Genomic DNA, 10,883 nt, shown 5'->3' on the forward strand with positions numbered 1-10,883 from the left:
GATTGGACTTGACGCATGATGACACTCTCTGCCAGCGGAAGCAACAGCTTGAACAACAGATAGGCGCGCACCTGCTTCTAGAGGGCACCATTTTCTCACGAGGTTGCGTATAAGCCTCCTTCAGACCCTTAAGGCCCCATGGTGCCGTTGCTGGCAGAAATTGTCCTGACCTTGCAGCTCACAGGAGTCAGCAAGGCTGCTTCGTGCCACTGTTCAACTTCACAGAAATTTAAACGACAGGATAATGCGACCTCAAGAAATTTTGTCCTGTTCTGTGCACGTCTACTTGAGCTGATTAGCCATGTTCGTCCGAGGATATCCAGACAATACAATGAAACACTTGCCACAACGAGACGGCGATAGGTTGCTCACATGCTAGCAATGTGAGCAGGCTGTCTTCTTTAATCAAAAGTGCACCGTCAGTTGTGGCGTCCAATGTTTCATTTGAAAAGTGTACACAAACCAATCGGGGATATCTGGAGATATCCACTGCTCCAGTGTAAGCATGCCGTCGGGATGCCCGCAATGGTTGGCGGACACGCCACCAGACGGGCGACATTTTTATAGAGTGAAAGATGCCTAGCGCGAGGGATCGTCGGCGAGCGGCACTAGCCGACTTGATGACGCAACATTCCACCATTGAACCATGTCTTAGGCACGTTGCTCCCGTATTCCGTATCATTGGTCTGAGCAAACCACTTCGCTTAAAACATGTCGGCATCTAACAGGAAACGGCCTGCTGTGGTGGACCAGCGCGCCCTTTTGGCAGGCAAAAAGCTCAAGACCACAGCAGTACGGCATCAACTTTCGCACGCAACGCATGCCACAATGTGCACCAACTTGGAAAATTTCGTTTCTTGGCTTGTTTTGACCAAAATTCCTGTGTTTTCGGGATGTACAAAAGCACGCACGAAGTACGTTCGTGTGGCACCCGGTTCAAATTTATTGAGGTCAGTCATTTAAATGTCAGCTGATTACTTCCACATGAACCTTGAGTCCCACATCATTTTCTCTGAAAGCTGCTAGCTTGCATCTCGGAATCTGCAAGCCAAGGCGCAGGCGAAGGTGTCACTGCCGCATCCAACGCTGCTGCGTAACGCAGTCCGCACTGAGCTAAACGACATTAGGTCCTTTTACCACAAATACATGGCCTTACGCATACTACATGCCCCTAAGTGTCGACAGGAGATTTTGCAGGAGATCCTCGAGGTGGTAGAGGAACTTGGGGTGCAAGAAAAGGCAAACCCTGAAGAAACACGAACTCTGGCGGACGTAGGCCTGACATTCGCTTACAGAGAGGTGATGCGCGGTTTACAACTTTGGGAGATTTATGAGATGATATGGAATGCCGCATGCATTTTTGCTGCTTCAGCGTAGGTGTTGCGTCCTCAGTATTCAGGCAGTGACCGGATTTGTGCATCTTCAGTCGCCTCGACATCGGTTCGGTCCGACTTCAGTTTCGGTTTCATCGCGTCAGAAGTATCTGGGTACAGGTAGTTGACAAGGACGCAGCAGCTGTACTCGACGAGGTCGAGTCGCAGATTTACAAGATTGCTCAGTCCATCGTACGAGGTGCGCATGCACAGTCCGTGTCCCTGTCCGTTTGCACGCTGTGGCTTTGTCCTCATGAGCAGTGCAGAGTTTGGCAGTCGCCGCACGATCTTAGGAAGGATATGGCTTGCAGGTGACGGCTTCGCGTTCGACGTGCCATCACGAGCAAAGACGAACCAGATGTACGTGTCTGCTCTAGACCGCATTGTCCTGAAGGACACCACGACCAAGCGGGCGTTTGCGTCACTTTCCAGCTGCAAGAAAGCCGTCATCACAGCCAGGATTCTTTCGCTCGTGCACGAGCTCTGCCGCAAGCGCATTCACGTTACGAAACGTGACCTCTTCTACACAGACGTGAATTTGTTCGAGGAGCAGGGTCACTCTGACTCGGTTCTGGATGACGTTTCGTGCATGCTGGGGTGCACGCGGTCAAGCCTGCACGTCGTGGCGTCCGAGAAAGGCGTGGTCGTAGGTCGACTGCAGTTTCGGGAGGACGGAGACAACATCGATTGCACCAAAATGGGCGTCGGGGGCAAGGCTATCCGCCAAATACCGACAAGGTATGCTCTTTCGTTCTAATCCAGCATCCCACACGCCTGGAGTCCAGGCCTGCAGTGCCCACTGCCATCAATGCAACTTTTCGCGTTGTCATCTCAGTGCTGACGAGCAAAGCGGGGTGCCTTGCGAGCACCCCATGTGACAGGTCTGCAAAGGCATGGTTCTGATATGTTGACAATTTACCATGGCAAAGCTTAGCTCTCCAGCGGTAGGACTCTAGTGTCTTCTCAATGATTCCATGTCAACTCACACATGTGGTCACACTCTGTGATGCACTTAGGCTGGGGTTCCTAAGGGTTAAAGTGTTCCCATGTAACAACATCTCAACAAGAGTGTTACCCGCATTGTCCGTCATCAGTGTGCGATGGGCGCCAGCGTTGGCCGCATACAGGTATCGCCGTGGTGCAACGTCGCTTTTTGGGCACGATCACGCATGGCATGGCATGGCATGGCCGGAGGACATGCCAATGCCCATGTGGGTGCGGTAGTGTTGTAAAATGGGACATCAGCATTACAATACATAGACAAGCCAGATGAGATCGGCACAGGCCAAAAGTGACCTAGGTTTCATGTTCGAAACAACACAGCTCATTGGAATTCAGCCTGAAGTTCAGGGATTGGGACAGGCAAGCCTGCGTTGCCGCTTGCACGAGTCGAAACGTGAAGAGAGTGCCGATAGAACACAACGTTGCACCTGCGTACGCCGATGCTGAGTTCCCGAGCGCGTTGTGTTCGAAGCGGTGTTTTCGTCATCACATCCCATGCATCAGATACGGCTCAGGTTGGAATCAACCATGTAGCCACGTTCAAAACAAGTGTCCAAATCACGAGAATGAGGAGCAAATTGTGCCCGATATCTCAATGGAATCACCCACAATTCAGAGCCCATCAACATCTTGGCTAGATGCATTTCACTAATATCAGGCTGACACGCAATGCCTTACCGATTGCCAGTTTACAGACTTCCGCTGAGAACGCCAAATTCATCATGATGTTGTGCACACAGGTGCAGTGTTTTGCCAGACCATCTCATTTGTCGGGTCCAGATGCCGGAAATGCTTCACTTTTGGGACAAAAGTGGGGTTCGAAACCTATTCCGGCGAAGCACTGCACAGTTGACAGGCACCAGAGCAGATGTGAAGCTCACATGGCCATGGTAGCACCGATTCCCCAGTAGGACTTGGAGTCACCAATGTCCATGTGCATGCGGTAGTGTTGTTAAAAGATACATCATCATCGCGTCATTCTGATGATGTGCACAGGTGACAAACTTTCACTAGGACGCCATGCTCATGCTGACAATGATGCACGCAAGATACATACGCTCAGATGCCAAGTCCATGCTGCAGATATGCGCAGTGACTGACATTCGCTCGGACGGTACGCTGACAATGATGTCAAGATTTTGTTTTTGGCGATTATCGCGTGATTAACACCATCAGCTACGCCAGACATCAATTGATTTCTTGGGTCTGCATGGTACCTCGAGCGGCGAAAGAAGAGCCCATGGATGATGTGCGCAGGTGATAGACATTCACTTGGGACGCCAAGCTCATGCTGACAATGATGTTCGCAGGTGACTGACATTCGCTCGGATGCCAAGTTCATCCTGCTGGTGGAGAAGGACGCTGCCTTCATGCGCCTAGCAGAGGACCGCTTCTACAACACCTACCCCTGCATCGTGCTCACCGCGAAGGGCCAGCCAGACGTCGCCACGCGCCTCTTCTTACGTAAGCTCAAACTCAAGCTCAAGATTCCCGTCCTTGCACTCGTAGATTCCGATCCCTATGGTCTCAAAATTCTCAGTGCGTTTCCCCTCTCAATTGATTCTGATCCGTATGGTCTCAAAAACCTCAGTGCTACACCCCCCCCTTGCTGCACCCCCCAAGCTGCGACAGCGATTACCAATCCGCTTTGAGATTTCCTTGCTTACCTCATAGCCCTAACTGTGTAGAGGGACATATGCGTCGCATCAGCATTCAAACTCCATTATAATTTCCAACTCCGTTTGAAAATCGCTAGTCGGGCTCGTATAAGGTCATCTCCCGCTCTTAAGAGGCGTTCAAGCACCGTTTTCTCCTCATGCATAATACGACTCCAGTGTTGGTAACGACCAAGGGATCGTAACACATGCCTTCGGCGTTGGTGAAGGTTGAAGATGTTTGTGCTCGAGTCCACCAAGCCTTTGGCGCTCCTCCCCCGGCGGATTGCTGCCACCCACCAGTGCAAAGACACCAAGGGCATGGCAGGACACCACTGCTTTGCGCATATGCATATCCACGCTGAGCACTTACAGCGCGTTGATTCGTTTGTGTGTCGGAAAATTGCTTGCTTAGGGGTTACGGGTTGGATCCGAGAGAGGCAGCGAAGCTGACATCTCAAGCGTGTCAGGGTGCACCACCCCTCCAGCTGCATGAGTAAACCACGCATGTCCTCGAGAACGAGAGGCACAGTCACTGACAGGTTGACCAGAGTAGACACTCTCTTTCCCTGATGTCGACGGAGCCTTCATTCACAACACTACTGTATGCACATGGGCATTGGCGACTCCAATTACTACTTTGGGGTCAGTCAGTGAGACCATCACACATCAAGCGTGGCAAGAGTATCTGACGGACTCTGACTCGCTGCAGCCTGACCTGACGTGGCTTCTTCTCCGTCCTCTTCCCTGCGAGGAAACAGGGATCAGCCACAGGTGACCCGACAAGGGCCATCAATATCTCAAGTTCTCAATGTTGGAAACCAGCGATCCTGAGATAGACGGTGTCATTGTGTGTCCTGAACCTTGCGTGCTTGGACTCTGAATGAGGCCATATATGTGGACGACTCAGATTTGAATCCATGAGTCGATTGCAACGGCTATCTTGCTAACTGCGTCGCTACCTCACCTGGCAATGTTTTCCAACACTCAACTCCTCAGTGGTACCTCAATGATACCTCAATGTACCTCAGTTATACCTCGATTTTACTCAATTCCGTCGGGGAGATCACCGTACTCAGAACACGCGTTGTCCCTCTGATGATGAGGTATCCTTTTCCAGCACTACCACATTCGCATGGGCATGATGACCCTCTTGATGACTCGTTTCATGTTTCCTTTTACACCACTACCGCATCCACATGGACATTGGCAACTTCAAGAACTACTTGTGACTCTCATAAGGGGAATCAGACAGAACTGAAACGCTTGCAGGCGTCTACATGAAAGGCAGCATGAACATGTCGTATGACTCGTCCAATCTGACTACCCCAGACATCAAGTGGCTAGGAGTGCGACCATCGGACCTCGACAGGTTCAAGATCCCTGAGCAGTGCCGCATTAAAATGACAGACGAGGATATGAAGACCGGCAAGAGGCTGGTGTGTCTCTCTTCCTCGCAGAGTTTCGCCAGACCCTCTGACCTGTTCCGATACCCAAAAATGATTATTTTTTCGGGACAGAAATGGGGTCGGAACGCTTCGTGGCGAAGCACTGCTGTCTTGCCCATCTCCTTTCGCCCCATCCTTGGAAAGAGAGAGCTGAGCACGCCCTCGAGGCCTCGTCGTTTGGAATCGATAGAGCATAGGTGTTTGGAGTGTTAGCTCACAGGCACGCGCAGACACATGGGCGAGCTCCCAGGTCGTAGCCCAACCAAAGTAAGCGATAGTGTCCTGCGAGAGCTTTGCAACGGCCGTGGCTTTGTTCCCCTATATAGTAAATTATCGTCGTGTGCGTACGGTTGAAAGGCCCACCTCCTCGGCCGCCATCCTTGGAGAGGTTACATCGTGAAGCAATAAATTGTGATGATGTGTGCTCATGGTTAAATAGCCACCTATGCGAGTAATTCTTGGAGTTCCCAATGTTCGTGTGGATGCGGCAGTGTTTCAAAACGATACAATCGAGGGATGCAGGATCCCCCGAAGGACGACGCAACTAGGGAGGCAAAACGCCTGGTTGATGATGCCCATTGAGTTCGCCGTTGACAAGAAGGCCACTCTCTGCGTCGGTGCTTGGTCCGAACGGGTTTCAACCCCATGTCTCTCCGGAAAATCATGTATTTTTGGCTATTTGGACCTGAATAATCACAGGGTTCTCGTTGTTTCTAGCCAGTCACATCGCAGCAGTCCTTTGACGGTGGCAAGGATGAGGAATGCTTGGCTTGCACGCTTTCTGACATGAGGCGCGTGTCTGCAGATGGAGGAGGACTTCATCAAGGCCAACCCTGATTGGGTTGCGGAACTGCAGATCATGATCAGCACAGGATACAAGGCCGAGATACAAGCTCTTTCGTCGTTTGGATTCCAGTACTTGAGCCAGGTTTACTTGCCGTTGAAACTCCAGGAAGGCGACTGGATTTGACGAAGAACGCGCATGACGCAAAATAGCACGTTTCATTCGACTGTGCTCGACGGAAGGCGTTGTGCGCGATGTTTGTTTGCAGCATGGCGTCGCTCACTTCGTCAAATACGAGCCATCATTTTAGCCATTTTCACGCAGGTTTGCATGTCATGCTGTGCATGTTCTCCTGTTGCACTCCGCTCCCGTGTCAAACAAGCCGTTATGTACCAAAGCCCAACTGCCCGTGAGACTGGACAGGACCTCCAGGTGGCCTTGCCCATGCCAAAGGGCGTGTCTATCCACAACTTCAATGTCATGCAGTAAAGGTTCCAGCTCCAGCCACCAATCAGGGCAGCGTTTCGTTTGGTTGTTTGGGGCTGGCCGAGAACCCAGATTACCGGTATTCCTTTAAAACAAAGAGAGAAATGATCAGGGCACTGGTTGAGGTGAACAGCAGCATCAATGTGCAAACGTGCTTGATAGTGCTTTCCGCGAGCGAACATTTTATAGCGATCAGGCAAAGATAAACGTCGATGAGGGAGTCTGGCGTCGTCCAGATGGCTGAGACCTCGCGCACGCGGGTTGAGAAGGGGTAGACGTCAGCAACATTGAGCCATTGAACTCGTTAATTCCTCACTGTCATTTTCTAAAGCCTCCTGCCGTGATTCGTAATCACCCCGAAACATGCCAGAATACAGAAACTGCGAAAGAGTAAGATACGCGCTGTGGCAGACCAATGGCTGCGACCCTGTGTAAAGGTAATGATCTGTCACCTCGAAAAACTTGTACACAAGCATACTTTGCTCAGGGCTTCCATTGCGACACTGTCGCCGACAGCATACGTTGTTTTCAACGGCCTGGCGTGCCTAGTCATGGCGTCATCTCCACAGTACTAGTAGTACTAGAAGGCAAGCACGGCGCTAACTGTTGCACAGCCAGAGCAGCACTGAAAGCGGCCTGGCGCTATAGAAGACAAAGAAAAGGCGCGTGCGTGGCCGAGAAGTTACTAAGAGAGAGTGCGTGTGCTTCAAGTCCATTTGTGTATGCCCAGTTGTCTCAGCCAACGGAATGTCGCCAGAGAAATTTCTAGACAGTTGAGAAATCCTTGTTCATGGACTGACAGTATTGCTAAGAAAGAGAATTATTGCATAAGAGTTCGAATAATCTGACGTTGGCCTGGTAGCTTGCACGCCCTTGTACAGGTCCCTAGACGAGTTCGATGCACCTATGCTCAGAAGCAGAAATGCCGACCGTGGCTGATATTCGGTACTAATCTGCCCCCGATTGCCCTTTGTTGTCACAAGTGTGTCATTCGAAGCAACTGGCTTTCGTCTTTCTTTGTTGGTACCATTATTCTTGTCCACGAGGAATGACAGGACACAGCCCTGAACATCTGCTTCTTGACACACCTTCCTTTTACCAGCCACTAAACCCAATCAGCAGATTGCAGGTGAGAACAACTCACGGGGGTAGGAGCATGGGGAAGTTCCTTGGCATTCTCATCAAAAGAGGGGCAAAGTTATCCAGCATTTGCTTGTCAGCATATTCCGCACATCAATTAGCATATACGACTGGTTCAGGGTCCCCCTTGCGTTACTCTTTGACGTTTGGCTTTGGCCACTTTGGCGACGTCGTGCTTGGTTGCTGGTGCGTGTTGGTCGGCCGTGACCGAACGACAAAGCACGAAACAGAATCGTCTGCACTAGCAATCAAGATATTCTGATCTTCCCCATTTGCCAACATGTGGTGACGCTTGTACTGCACGTCTTAAGCCAGCAACAGTCAGGCCGCTTGTCAATTCAAGCACGACCTGCACTGCAGGCTGCAGCACCTGCATGACCCATACCTCAAGATCGTCCCTGAGATTGTCAGCCTGATTATCATGCTCATTCCGTGTATGCGTCCCGCAGGTCGACGGGCGCTAATGAGCATGCCAGTGATATCACTGGGGCCATTTACATGCGAAGGCAGGAGTTCCGATTGGCAAGGAAGGTGCGCAACAAACCTTGGCTCTGCAACGTGATCGTCGACACGCGGCCATGATGCTCCTGCGCCAAAAAAAGCAGTGCAACAATGTTGCCAACATCTGGCGATAGGCGAGTATCTCGAGATAGCTGAATGGCAGAGAGTCATAAAATGACACATTCTGAACCCAGGGTCTGGGCCAAGGCAATGCATGGGCAAAGATCCCCGAGACACTACCAACAAAGGCAACAACGGCCTTTTGTACTATTTGTAAATTTTACTTTCATTCAGCAACGGTCATCTTGATGCCCATTCCATCAGCACAGATAACCCCAACCTCTGGGTTGGTTAATTTTCCGGGAATGCTACCTCCCTCCAGGTGAACACGAATCCATTCATGGCTGCGTTTGGGAGGCCTAAATGCATAGACGGAGAGCGAAAGTGATGCTTGCATCAGACCGAATCATACATCAATTAATTAAACCACAACCGCAAGCCTGTAGGCGCGTTTGCATTACTTGGTGTGTGGTATGCTTTAGTGTGTACCATATTATGCTGACTAGATCTCACTGGTCAGGATAAGGTGCATAGTGTTATGACAGCCTACCTTGTATACCCAGGACCTAGCTATTGAGTGATAGATAACATGCGTCACTCTTCAAAAATGACCCCGTTGCAAGGTATACACAGCCTTAGCAACTGCATACCGTATCGCCGCCAACAATTCAAACATGCTGATTTACAAACAGGCATGTTTTTGCGATTTTTGTTTGAATATTTAGCGGCAGTTAGCGAAAGAGGCCAGCCCTGATCTAGATCCACGTTGGAAGCCTATAAGACAAGCCATCTGGATTCGTTAATTATGCGGTCTGGCGAAAAACATTGGTGTGCTCCGCCTGGCCATGCATCTCCTCACAATAATGTTAACATGTAACCCTCCAACCGTAATATACAACACATGATACAATACGCTATCTCACGAGTCTTTCAGACGAATGGGCACGCCGGCGATGGAGCTGTTGAACTCCCTGGCGGTGTTGGCGAACGCTGGTGGCCGTGTGGTGAAGGCTGGCTTCGTCGGCAACGCGCTGAAAGAGCTGAGCATCAGCTTGTGCCGCGGCAACGCGCTCATGTACCGTCGCGGCCTCGGCGCTTTGGCGCGCGCGACGGGCAGTTGTTTCACAGCAGGCTTGACTGTTCCAACTGCTGACGTTCAATGAGCGCAGCTCTCGTTTGAGTGTGTTGTGTTTGTTGTTTGCGGCTTGTGCTGTCGTTGTTCTGTCTCTCGATGTAATTACAAAACACATGATACAACGCAACACGCAAGTGTGATACATAACCCACCCACCGGACCCATTCCAGATATGCCAAGTCATCCCCTGGTCAGGCCATGTCAGGCTATGGTTAGTCCGGATACGCTTGCCTCAGGTGATGTAACGGTATATCTGATTCTCAAGTCGTTCTTGGAGTTGCCAATGTCCATGTGGATGCGGTAGTGTTGTAACATCATGACTTCGCATAGATGATGGCAGGAAGTAGTCAACAAGCAACAAAGACAGCATATTCGAAGTGATACAGCTCATTGGACGTCAGCGGTCGGAACAAGCAAGCCTGTCATCAACGCGCGGCCGCTCCCTCAACCAGATAACATCGCATAGATTATGGCATGAAATAGTCAACAAGCAACAAAGACAGCACATTCGAAGTGATACAGATCCATCATCGTCATCATTCTCCAACCGGACCCATTCCACAAATGCCGCTTCTGCTCTGCAACCTCGTACGAGGGCGACGCAAAGATGTCTTCACAGTTGCGATGGGTGTGCAGGTGCTGGAAGCCTGCGCCTTTGCTATGGACGACGTTGAGATGGCATTGGAGGAGGACGATGATGAGGACGTGGATGATGACGGGGATAAGGTTTGTTGCAATGATCCACCTGTGTCTGTTCCAAACTCTGATAGCTTGCACTCCGTTGAGCGCATGCATCTCTGCCATAAACCGGAATGTTTATTTGATATGAGCTGTTTGGGTCAGCTCAGTTGAAAGACTGAGGAGACTGTGCAGGGGTGATCGAGTGACCACTCCACCACTCCAGCTAGTGCTTCGCCAGACAAGGGAATTTGCGGTTCCAGATGCCTGAAAATGCAAGGATTTAGCAACAGAGAATGGGGGTCGAACCCCCATCTGTCAAAGGACTGGCTCCAGCTGCTTTCAGCTGCATGTGCACCACAAGACAACGTGCAGTTTGCTGTCATGTGAAACTCTTGGCGAAGCACGATAGCATTGGGGTGTGAAACAAGCACTGATGAAGCAAACGTGAGCGACATCATCCGTGACAGGTGGAAGGGAATGGGGTGTGTGTGCATGTGAAACAAGCACGGGTGAAACAGCAACGGAAAACAGCAATTATAAAGTGCAGGGTGAAGGGGGGAAGTTTCAACATGTGCCTCATGTGCAGGCAATGAGTGAGGGCGAGGACAGCTACAGGCG

The 10,883-nt window shown here is 50.8% G+C and overlaps 1 pseudogene; it reads left to right on the forward strand.

Moving 5' to 3' along the window:
* Positions 1-709: 709 nt before the first annotated feature.
* Positions 710-6,448, forward strand: LOC149809532 (DNA topoisomerase 6 subunit A-like; annotated as a pseudogene).
* Positions 6,449-10,883: the final 4,435 nt, after the last annotated feature.

The sequence above is a fragment of the Nuphar pumila genome, unplaced genomic scaffold (assembly GCF_984573655.1).
Source record: "Nuphar pumila unplaced genomic scaffold, dmNupPumi1.hap1.1 HAP1_SCAFFOLD_1111, whole genome shotgun sequence".
Lineage (NCBI taxonomy): Eukaryota > Viridiplantae > Streptophyta > Magnoliopsida > Nymphaeales > Nymphaeaceae > Nuphar > Nuphar pumila.